The sequence below is a fragment of the Polypterus senegalus genome, chromosome 1 (genome assembly GCF_016835505.1).
Source record: "Polypterus senegalus isolate Bchr_013 chromosome 1, ASM1683550v1, whole genome shotgun sequence".
Lineage (NCBI taxonomy): Eukaryota > Metazoa > Chordata > Cladistia > Polypteriformes > Polypteridae > Polypterus > Polypterus senegalus.
The window spans coordinates 104,561,963-104,574,913 of record NC_053154.1 but is presented as its reverse complement, the minus strand read 5'-3'; positions in this window follow the sequence as shown (position 1 = coordinate 104,574,913).

Genomic DNA, 12,951 nt, shown 5'->3' with positions numbered 1-12,951 from the left:
TTCACCTACTGGCTTACCTCTTAAGTACAACCCTAATCACCACGTGCTCTTGTCTGGTCCCTGACATTGAATATTACAAAAATGTTGACGAGAATAAGCTCAACAAAGCTCTCTAATCCTATTTACTTAATTCCTCCAGAATAAAATCAAGTAGAGTCTTAAAGCTTCTGTCCTACCTCAGTCCTTGTTAACTTATTCATTTAGTCTGTAGTTCTCAGTGTAAAGAAAAACCTCTTAACATTTGTGTGAAATTTACCCTTACAAGTTTCTAGCTGTGTCCTCGTATTCCTGTTGAAATTATTTTAAGAAGCAGGGGGTTATGTTGCGGGGAATATTCAGGGTTCAGTGCTAGGGCCTCTGCTATGTTTAATTATGTATGTATGTATGTACTGTATATATACCTATTGCATCACATCCTGGAGCCTTTTTGAACCTGACTATACAGGTTCTAAATGCCTGATTCCCACTTGTGGTGGCTTACATGCTTGTCTTTCTCCAAGTAACACAAAGCACTGCAAGCCTCACCCTCTGTCTTTCTGTCACTTCCCAACTGATTTCTGTTCTTGCCACCACTCTTGGCAGCTTTAAACTTTCTACCAAAGTCACATCCAGGGTTTTGCAACAGGGATACAATAATTGAGCTGCCTCTGATGTTCTTGCCTCTCTGAAAGTCTAGCTAACCTAACCACCCCACTACCACCACGATTTCCCAGTCCAGGCTTTGTTGACTTAGAAGCTCTTATGACCATCTGCTTCTATGGTATCTTTCATTTTTAAGGTCTAGCATCCTTTATATCTGCTGGAATTCCTGCCTTTAAACAATATTTTTACAATGTAGCTTTTTCTGAATATTCATTTTTTAATGTTTTATTGAATCTATTAAAAGCAAGTAACATTCCATACAAGCAAGTCAAACTTGACAAAACTAGTTTAAATCAGCCCCTGCCTATGAGAAACAGACCAAGCCAAACAGCCAGAATAAACCTTTTAAGACTAGAAAAAAGGGGGAGAAAATCCTTTTTCCCAATTTAAGTGCTTATTCTAAAATGTTATTGATTAGATTCTGCCAGGTTTTTAAAAGGTTTTGAACAGATCCTCTCAGTGAGAATTTGATTTTTTTTTCCAATTTCAAACAATATATAACATCAGTTACCCACTGACTGAAAAGGTGGGTTAGGATTCTTCATTTTTGAGCAAGGTAAGTCTACGTGCTAATCGTGAAGTAAAGGCAGTTATAGTTTGTTCGACCTCCACTTTAAGCCCATCTGGGAGTACTGTACACCAAACACAGCTGTTAGTGGCCTAGGAGTGATTGTGATACCAAGGCTTTCTGAAATGCATTTAAAGATTTTGTTGTTAATTCAGTGCATGCCCAGAATATGTCCAATGAGGCTGGAGCTCAACTGCAATGTTTGCAGGTTGGATCTTGCCCTGAAAACATTTTGGACAAATTTAAACGAGATGCTCTATGTGGAACTCTGTGGGCTTTATACAAGAAAAGGACGCAGCAATAGCCAATGGAGTGGATGTGGTGAGTGAAGAAGAGGAGGTGTCCTAGACTCCTTGAAACTCTGTATTGTTGATCTCAAGTATTTAAACTCATCCACCTTCGCCAGCTCTACTCCCTGCATCCTCTCCACTCCTACAACCTTCCTCTCATTCATGCACATGTATTTTTTCTTTGTCCTCCTGACCTTCATTCCTCTCCAGAGTATACCTCTACCTCTCCAGGGTCTCCTCAACCTGCTCCCTACTCTTGCTACAGATCACAATGTCATCCGCAAACATCATAGTCCATGGGGACTCCTGTCTAATCTCCACAGTCAACATCGCCATCACCATTGCAAATAAGAAAGGGCTCTGAGTTGATCCCTGATGTAATCCCATCTCCACGTTTAACGCATCCATCACTCCTACTGCAGATCTCACATTACCCTCGTACATATCCTGTACCACTCTTACTTCACTGCCACTCCCAGCTCCTCTCGAGGCACCCTGTCATATGCTTTCTCCAAGTCCACAAATACACAATGCAACTCCTTCTGACCTTTTCTATACTTCTCCATCAACACCCTCATAGTAAACATCACATCTGTGGTGCTCTTTCCCAACATGAAACCATACTGCTTCTTGCTAATTTTCACCTCACTTCTTAACCTAGCTTCCACTACTCACTCCTATAACTTCCTGCTGTGGCTATTTATTTTTATCCCCCTGTAGTTACTACAGCTCTGCACATCCCCCTGATTTTTAAAAATCTGTACCAGTACACTTCTCCACTCCTCAGGCATCCTCTCACTTTCCAAGATTCCATTAAATAATCTGGTTAAAATCTCCACTGCCATCTCCATGCTTCCACAGGTATATCATCTGGACCAAAAGCCTTCCTATACTTAATCCTCTTCATAGCTGTCCTTACTTCCTCCTTGATAATCTGTTGCAATTCTTGAGTCTATCGCCACATCATCCAACCTTCTGTCCCATTCTCTTTACTCATCTGTCTCTCAAAGTACCCTTTTCATATGTTCAACACACTCTCCTCGCTTTTGAGTAAGTTTCCATCTTTATCCTTTATTACCCTAACCTGCTGCACATCTTTCCCAGCTTGGTCCCTCTGTTTAGCCAATTGGCACAGGTCCTTTTCTCTCTCATTAGACTCCAGCCTCTCATACAACTCCTCATACTCCTTATCTTTAGCCTTTGCCACGTCTCTCTTTATCATATACCTTGTCTCCTTGTATTCCCATCTATTTTCTTCTTCTCTTTGATCATCCCACCTTCTTTGCCAACCTCCTCCACTGTATAATCTCCTGTACTTCCCCATTCCACCGCCCGGTTTCCTTGTCCTCCTGCCTCTGTCCTGATGTCACACCAAACACCCTTTCTCACTGTCTCCCTTACCACATCTGTTGTACTTACCACAGAATCTGGTAACTCTTCACTGCCACCCAGTGTCTGTCTTACTCCTCCTTAATCTTTATCTTTCAGTCTTCCTTTTTCAACTTCCATGATTTGATCCTTGGCTCTGCCCTCACTCTACTCCTCTTCTTGATCTCCAATGTCATCCTACAGAACACCATTCTATGCTGCCTAACTATGCTTTCTCCTGCCACCACTTGCCAATCTCTTTCAGAGTAATTCTGCTGTATATAATCTACCTGTGTGCATCTTCTTAAAATATGTATTTACCACAGCTATGCCCATCCTTTTCACAAAATCCACATAGCATCTGACCTTCTCCATTTCTCTCCATTATACCATACCTACCTACCCATCTCCTCCTTGTTCTACCTGTTTCCTTTATCAACAAGTCCATTGAAATCCACTCCAATCACCACTCTTTCTCCCTTGGGTACACTCTCCACCACTTCATCCAACTCAGTCACAGGAGGATGCACAAACCAGTATGTTTCTTCGTGCCTGTCCCAAGGTGGAATAAATGGGCAGGGTTACGTCAGGAATGGCATCTGGTGCAAAATTTTGCTAGATGAATATGTGGTGTCACACACGTGCGATTAGGACACAGCTAAAGGGCTTGAGTATGTGTAATACTACATCAAACCAGGCAGTGGTGGAGTGTGCTGACTGTCTCTCTCAGTTCCTTGCAGACTATTCCCGGAAAATCCTGAAGGTCCCCAGCACCTCTGATGATGTCACTTGATGCTGCAGCCTTTCTGATGATGTCACTTCCAGCTTCGGCACCTCTGATGATGTCACTTCTGGCATCTCTGATGACGTCACTTCCAGTTCTGGCATAGATGACATCATTCCCTCCACCAGCCCTTAAAACCGCCATGTTACCTCCACATATTCAGTTCTGTTTTGGACTCGACTCGGTCTTGTAAACAACTCAATCAATTTTCAACCTTTTGCAGCCAGGATTATAATATACAGGTGGCTACCCCAAACCTTTCTGACTGTCTGAAGTCTTTTTGTAACATTGGACAATGCAAATGTCCATGAAAGATGGTCACCTCAAGAGAGTTCTGATTGGATGGTGACTTTGGGTCTGCCACATCTCTTCCTATCAGAGTTTTCTCCAGTTTTTTGCCTTTGGACTGTGTAGTACACCGTACCCACCGATGTGCTGATTTTATTATTATTATTTTTTATTTGCTATTTCTCTAAATGAAAGGCCTACACTTCTAAGGGCAACAATGCTGTGTCTCTTTTCACTTGTTAACTGCCATTTTCTTGCCGTTTACAAATTTCTACAGTGGGATATTGTCCAAGTAGTAGAGGGTGTAGTAACACAGTCTGTTCCAAATCTGCTTTAAGACAGGCCTAGGGCTTTTAAGTAATCAACAGAATTGTTTGTTTCAAATTGCAAGGCTTAATTTACTTGAATTGTTGCAGAACATCTGTAGGTTTTAACCAATTAGTTGTTCCCTGAAGATGGCTCATTTGTAATATTCTGAGATGTCCTTTTATTCATTTTTCCTAAACTTTAAATTTAAACTTCTGGCAGTTTACTGCTTACCTTTTCACCATTTTAGTTCATTCATTGCATTTCAAGTGATTAAATTTGAAGAAAAACTGGTAGTGTGTGTGATATATATACAGTATGTCTCTGTCATTCCAAAAAATGGTACATCACAAACATTTTTAGTACTAAAATACATTGCATCTAACATTCCAACAGATGGTGCATCCCAAACATTAACACTGGTTTTACCAATCCCATACCAAATGGCGTATAATAGAGACGTATTCATTGCATGGTGCACTGCAAATGTTAGCACTGAGGTCTATGTTGATTACTTAGATTTCAAACCATCTTAGATGGGTAGCACAGCTATTACATTTAATAAATTCATCATGCAAAAATATCAAATAAACTATCTCATTTTATTATCTTTTATCTTGTAGTGTAATAGTATCACAAATTAACTTTTTACCTCTGCACATAGATGGCAGAGTGTCCAATATGACTTCCAGGACAAAAATACTTGTTAGAGGACGATGCCATCCAGGGTCTAAATGAATGGTAAGCCAACTATACTTGAATTTATTTTTTTTCGCCAGCCTTTGGAGTTTTTTTTTTTGTTTTTTCTGTCCACCCTGGCCATCGGACCTTACTCTTATTCTATGTTAATTAATGTTGACTTATGTTTATCTTTTATTGTGTCTTCTATTTCTCTATTCATTTTGTAAAGCACTTTGAGCTACATTTTTTTTGTATGAATATGTGCTATATAAATAAATGTTGATTGATTGATTGAATATTGTTCATATCAACATGGCTTTTAATATGCTAGCAACCCACTGACTCATAGGTTTACCAAAGAAGAAAAAAAAAAGCACAAGATGATACTACAGTGAACAATTCCATGCAGTGGAGCTGAAGAAAAGGCCAACACAATATGACACCTTATTAATGAAGTTAGGCTATCAGTCCAACTGACCATTCACTACTTTCATGTGTACTGATCATTTACCAAAAAAACATAATTTAAATAACAATATTTATTTCTATGGCACATTTTCATACAAAAGGATGTAACTCAAAGTGCTTGGAAATGTGTTGGTCTGTCCTTTGACAATGACCAATCATATGCAGCAAAATACAGCAATTACCCCACCCAGCCACTATAACGCTCTACCTCTAATCTACATGTAGAATTGTTCACAGCAGAGTTAAAGTGTGCATGTTCCTAGACACTCGGCTTCACTTCTACCACATACCTGTATTTTATGCAAACATGAAGAATGTGCAAACACCACACACCAGGTGTACACTTGAGCCTCAGACTTTGCAGCAACTATAGAGCAGCAGCACTGATTTATCAATAGTGTCCAATGACCCCCAACTCTCTTGATTCACTGACACAATGTCTTACTTGTGTTTCTGAATAGATGAGTAGTAATTTTCTCAAACTAAATAAGGAGAAAACAGAAATTTTAGTGATTGGCAAAAATGGATATAATGAGGTTATTAGAAATAAACTTGATCAATTAGGAAATAAAAGTCAAGACACAGGTAAATAATTTAGAGGTAATTATTGACTCTAAATTATTTAACTCTGAAGTATTGACTTGAAATACAACAAAAATTAGACACCTTATAACTTTGCAAGATACTGAAAAATTAGTTCATGCTTTTGTCTTTAGTCGACTAGATTATTGTAACGCACTCCTCTCAGGGCTACGTAAGAAAGACATCAATCGATTGCAACTAGTACAGAATGAGCTGCTAGAATCTCAACTAGAAAAAGAAAATCCGAACACATCTCTCCAGTTTTGATGTCACTACACTGGTTACCTGTGTCATTTACAATTGACTTTAAAATACTACTTATGGTTTACAAAGCCTTAAATAATCTCGTTCCATCTTATATTTCGGAATGTCTTACACCTTACACTCCAAATCGTAACCTTAGATCTTCAAATGGGTGTCTGCTTAGAATTTCAAGAGCTAAACTTAAAAGAAGTGGTGAGGCGGCCTTCTGCTGTTATGCACCTAAAATCTGGAGTAGCTTACCGATAGAAATTCACCAGGCTAATACAGTGGAGCACTTTAAAAAACTGATAAAAATCCATAACTTTAGCATGGCTTTCTCATAACTTCATTTTAGTGTAACCCTGATATTCTGTGCATACAGTTAATTTTTTTTTGTTCATGGCTCTGAAATCCGTACTAACCCCTACTCTCTCTTCTGTTCTTTTTCCGGTTTTCTGTGGTGGCGATCTGCACCACCACCACCTGATCAAAGCACCGTGATGTCCCTACATTGACGGATTGAAGGCCAGAGGTCCACATGACCATCATCGTCTAATTCTTCCACATGAAGCCTGTAAACCATGAGGACTGATTGAGATCATTTATGGGGTCTGGGTGGTCTCGTGGCCTCAGAACCCCAGCATATTTTATTTTTTTTCTAAAAGCCCTCTGGAGTTTTTTATTTATTTTTTATTTTTTCTGTCCTCCCTAGCCGTCGAACCTTACTTTATTTTTTGTTAATTAGTTTTGCCTAATTTTATTTGTATATTTTTTTCTTTTTTCTTTCTTCATCTTGTAAAGCACTTTGAGCTACATCCATTGTATGAATGTTACTGTTGTTGTTGTTAATAACTTTGCCTTTGTGCGGCCTTAAAATGTAGCAAACAAATAAGATGTACCCCATCAAGTTGTGTGCATGACCAGGCTTTGTGTTGGATTAGAGGCCCACCCTGGGTTGACACCTATTTCGCTGCTCATACAGTCAGGGCAGGCTCTGGACACTGCCATCCCTAAAGTGGAAAGACTGAGCAAGAATAAGAGGATGCTTATATGGCTCGATATTAGGGCTGCTGCTGTTCATTTATGCAGATGATTAGGTATATCAGTTTTAACAAGTGAAAAAATCTAAATGTGTACCAGCAGGATAAGAGAGCAATCCTGTGTAAAACCAGGCAATGAGCACAAGTACTTAAACTTAATGTAAGATGGATGTAATCGTTACACATGGCAGCTTTTAAATGTCACTGTTATGAAGCAGAATGAGGGTGATGGCCAAACCATAGGCAGTTTTCCATTATAAGCAAGAATGCTGAAGGAGGCCTTATTTTAATGCTATTGTTAATTTTCCTAAATTTATATTCTTCACTTTTTTCCCTCTTCTTAATGTCATTTTGTGCCATCTTCCCCGATATTTGCTTATGTACTGCACTGTATTATTACAGGTGGTGGTCACCGATATAGCTTGGTCTTTTCCTGCAGGACAATGCACTGTGAAAATGCTACTCTGGCACAAAACAACATCAATCCAGACTGCGAAGGTGCCATTAGACCCCTCATCCTGAACTGACAAAAGGGGGTTTGAGAATCTTGGGTTATGTTCTGTTATGCAATGATGTTACTTTACTCCCTCAACTCAGTGGTTCCCAAACTTGGTCCTGCAGAGACCGCTGTGGCTGCAGGTTTCTGTTCCAACCATATTCCTTACTAGCCAAGCTCTGCGGCTCTGCCTGCATAGTAGCAAAATAGGACAGTGAGGAGGATTCTGCCCGGCTCCCTACTCCTGACGTCATGCTTCCCCCTCTCCTTGGCTCACAGCGTCTGTCTTGGATTAGTGCAAAAATATATCGTTCCTGTAAACGAACTATGATTTTTAGCACGGTGAAAGAATTCGCAAAATCAACCGGAATGTTCAAGGAAATTATATATAAAAAATCTGTTATGTAGTTCTCTCGATCGCTAGCTAAGTGGAGGTAAGGAACGGCCTTGGCCCACTATGTGTGTCTCGGATTCGCACAAATAAATCGGTACCGCAAGCGAACTATGAGGCATAGTGCAATGAGACAAGTCAACCAGAATGTTCAAGCAAATTATAGAAAAAAAAAACAGATCTAAATCTGTTAAGTAGTTCTCTTGTGAAAAGCAGATAGACATACAGACAGGCAGACAAATGTTGGATTATATATACATAGAGAGAGATTAGTGACAATAATTGATAATAACTGATCTGATTTTATTAGTTGATCTTTTTCTGTTCTCAGAGTCTGCATTCAGAAAACCACAGCAGTATGACTTTTACATTAAGACATTTAGAAATATTTCTATTTTTGATATAGCTGCTAAATGTTTAATTCTCTTTTGTTGCTTTTCTGTTCACTTGCCCAGGCCTGGTTCTAGGATTTTTGCTGCCCTAGGTGAAGTTGTAAATGGTAACCCCCCTTAACTTTGAGAGTAATCATCAATGCCAGACATGTATATTGAGACCTGGAATCAGGACTGGGGACATTGAAGTATTTAGGAGCTTGAATTCACAATTTGAGAATGTCACGTTATAGCAATGTCTGTTTACAAGTCTGTCTCAGACAAATATGCTCTTCAGGGGTGTCAGTTCAGAAAATAAGTAGGAATCAGGCTGTATTAGTAGTCCTTATTACTTTTAATCTCTAAAGAAAACAAAATCATTTCTAAAACTACCACCTTTAAACCACTAGCTAAACGTGTCCCTTTTGATGATGGTGTCATTCTATATACAGTATATAATTATTATTATTTATTCATTTATTTTTTAACAAAGACATTACAGTAACATATACAAGATGTTTAAGCTAATCAAATAAATTGAAGATGACAACATTCAGTGAAACTGAGAATATAATGATTATCTTTTAAATTGCAACCTTTACCCACAATTCCTGATTAACGTATGCTCCTGTATGCAAATAATGCAACTGCTTTAACATGCCCGGAGCGGATCTCACAAATGGTGGTGAGCAACAGAGGATGACATTTGCGTAGTTTTAACACACGTTTTGATGTATGTCCATTTGGGAGACAATCATTGCTTGGGTGAAATCAGCTTTTAGCAATTCATTCAAGAGCTATAATCCTGTTGCTGTTTTGATCATCTAGTTTTATTTAGGCATGTCTGTCTCTTCTATGCTACAGTTTGAGAGTGATTATTACCATTATTGGCATCATTGTCATCATTGTTGATGTTGTTCGTGTTCTTGCTGGATTGTGTAAGTCGTCAGATGTTAAGACCGAGCATTGCTAGTTTGTGAAAATAATAGAGAACAATGTAATCGGACATTCACTTTAAAAGCATGTTGTGTCACCAAGGGTCATTTCTGGGCAACAGATTGTGCTGTACATAATGCAGACAGTGCAAGCGCTGCTGAGACGCACAACATAAACATTTCTTTGTGTTCCCAGGCCTTATGTATAAACGATGTGTATGCACAAAAATGTTGTATACTCCCATTTCCACGCTCACATCGCAGTATATAAAATCTAAACTTCATGTAAAGCCACACACATTCTCATGCCAGCCCGATCAATGGGGTATGCAAGTTTTCAGCTCGGTTTTGCAAATTGGCGGCACCCAGCATCAAAGCAGTGCTACTGTTCCTGTGTGGTTTCCCTTTATTTTTTAGATTCACATCCCTGACACGGCTTTATCAAATACACTGAAATTAACCTCATATTGTTTATTAGTTTAAGGCATCTGATTGTAATCAACCTGTAACAATATAATGGTCCACAGAATGGCCAAACTATTCCAAATACCATAACTGCTTTAGCGTTGTTTCTCTCACTGCACCACTCAGAGTATTTTAATCCTCTGTATGTGTGGAATCACAGCTCTACAGCAGTTGATTGGAAAGAGGATTATTGGGATAAAGCATCTAGAACATGCTGCCTCAGCCATGCACACACTGTTTGAACTTCTCTCATATGGCAAACGCTTCAGAGCCTTTCCTGTAGGGACCTCGCGTTTCAGGAACAGTTTTACCCCAAGAGCTCTAAACACACTCAATCATTCTATCAAGTGCTCTTGTTAGAACTGTTTGTACTTATAAGTATAATTACCTCACTGTAAACTTGTACTACGGTTGTAATATTGCACAACCTGAGCCACTTTATGAACCATTTGCATTATCTGCACTATATGTACATTGTGACAGATTGAGGCTTTGCCGTCCTCTTGAACCCTTTGACCCAACTCCAGACACCAGGTAAACGTCCAATAATCCTTTATTTGGACAATTGTACAGTGCACAAAGCACCCTCCTCTCCACAATACTCAAACTCTCAACAATAATCAATAATACACTCCACCACTCTCAGACGCGTTGCCACCCTTCCACCCAGCTCAGCTCCCTGTCTGGGAGCTATCACAGTCCTTTAATAGTCCCTGACCCAGAAGTGTTCCAATCCCCAGTCCATGTGATTCCTTATCACTTCCGGGTCACATAAAAAGTCCTTTTCTTCATCCCGGAAGTACGTCACTTCTGCTGTCACTTTGCCTTTGATGCACTTCCGGGTTATAGGGCACATATGACTCTCTAAGCCTCCCTGCAGTGTCCTCTGTTGGCCCCTGGGGTATCCAGCAGGTTTGTAGGGGAAAACTCCATAGTCCATGATTCCCTGCTGGTATCTGGGGCACCTCCATGCTGCAGGGAGAGCACCATCTGGCGGCCTGGGGGTATTGACCGGGATGAAAAGCCGGCCATGGATATAAGTACATGTATATTGTACTTATGCTTTCATATTGTATATGTTTCATTGTTTTTATCGTATTATTATTAGTAGTGCTGTAATTTTATCATTTTAAATGAAAATAAGTTTATGGAGGATTTGCTTATTGAATCTCGTCGCACTATACATTAACAATAAAGGAATTCAATTCATTTCAATAGAAGAAAGCGTGTATATGCATATGATGACGACTGGCTTCTGAGTCAATTTAGATTTTCCAAGCACTGTCTTCTTGGAGCTCCTGATATCAATTTTAAATTGAAATGTGGTAAAGTATTTATATTACATTACACAGATACGTTTTAACTTCATTTAAATAATGTATACTGTTAATAATTAAATGTGTGGGCATGATGGCGCAGTGGTAGCAATGAGCTGGCATCCCCATTCAGGGCTTGTTCCTGCCTTGTGCTGTATGCTTTCTGGGACTGGCGTGACCCTGGATAGATAGATGGCATAATTAAACATGTGCTACGAAGATATTTCAATATTCCTTAAATGTTTTGATAAATCTGCGTTCTAAGCTTACAGTTGACTTGACATTTATTACAGAGCTTATTGTGTGCCGATTGGTTACTTGGAGAAATAAAAGGAAGGACAGGATTTGGGGGTTAGTACGTTTGAAAGAGACAGTACTGCTGCAATAAATTATTTCATCGTGCACAGTGCAGCAAGCATCTTGTGAGAGGCAGGAACAACCTCTGGATGGGCCTCCAACACATCACTACCACTCCGTCACCGTGCCCCAATGTTTAATAAAAGCTTTAATTCCTATCAACATGGAAATGATATCAAGTATACATCTTAGTATTTAAATTGTTCAGAGAGCTGTAATATCATGAATGCAATGAATTCTGTGTCCTGTCGGTGTAAGAGAAAGCCCATTTAAGAAGCACATAGTGATTCACACACATAGAGTACATAGAAGAACACACAGAATATGATGCATCGAATGTGCTACTTTAGTTACAATGGGATTTGAGAAACTAGGAAATTAAAGATGAAGTTTATGACTTTCTAATTTAATGACAACATAAACTACGTGATTAAAGTGGAAACTTCGAGATTAAAGTTGACATTTTGACCTTTTTTTTCCACTGTGTCCCTATTTTTTTATTTTCTCTGTACCCTAATAAGCTTCCAAATTACTCTCAGACGGTGGGCTATGACTCACCTTTTCACGGCGACTTTGATATCTGACCAATTCTTTTTTTTTTTTCAGGCACTGTGTGACTTTCTGAATTTGAAGTTTAGACTTTCTCTGCCACTCTATGTCAGTCAATCAACTTCCTTTTGTTGTTTATACCGCTGCTTTACCAACAAATAGTACGTTTTTCCTTGCCTCCACTTGGTATTCGCTGAAGTCATTCTTTTTCCCCATGCTTTTGCCATTGTCTTTTCACAGAACTCCGAACTTAAGGGGCTATTTATATTGATTTGCATATTAAAAGAGGTGTAATTCTGGGATGAGTTAGGGTGGGGCAGATGGTGCGTGAACTTGCATGACATTTCACGTTGACCGGGATTTATGTAGCTGAAGAATGTGGAAGTTGGCACAGATTTATGCATCTGGACTTTTTTGTGTGTCCGTACATTTCTGTTTTTGTCTGTATGCCATGTTTTAGTGTGAATTCTACGCATACCGTTATACATGAGGCCCCCGGTACAGTCTAGACAATTTTTTTTAAACTGAATAAAGAGTAATGCATCCTGACCACTAGTTGGCAATTGCCTTGACCGCCTATGCCCAGAAATGGCCCTGATTTTGCCCTTTTTCTGTGTAGTTTGCTCCCTTTATTGTATTATAATAACGAGAGAGCAGACATCGGGGCAAACAGCACTGAATGATTAAAGGCTGCACCTACTTCAGCATCACACCCACTTAATAGTAAATAATTAGTTTAAATAACCAGAACACCCTATCAAAAGAATGAAAATTAGGATGAAAATATTGTTCAAAATTAAAAACAAAAACT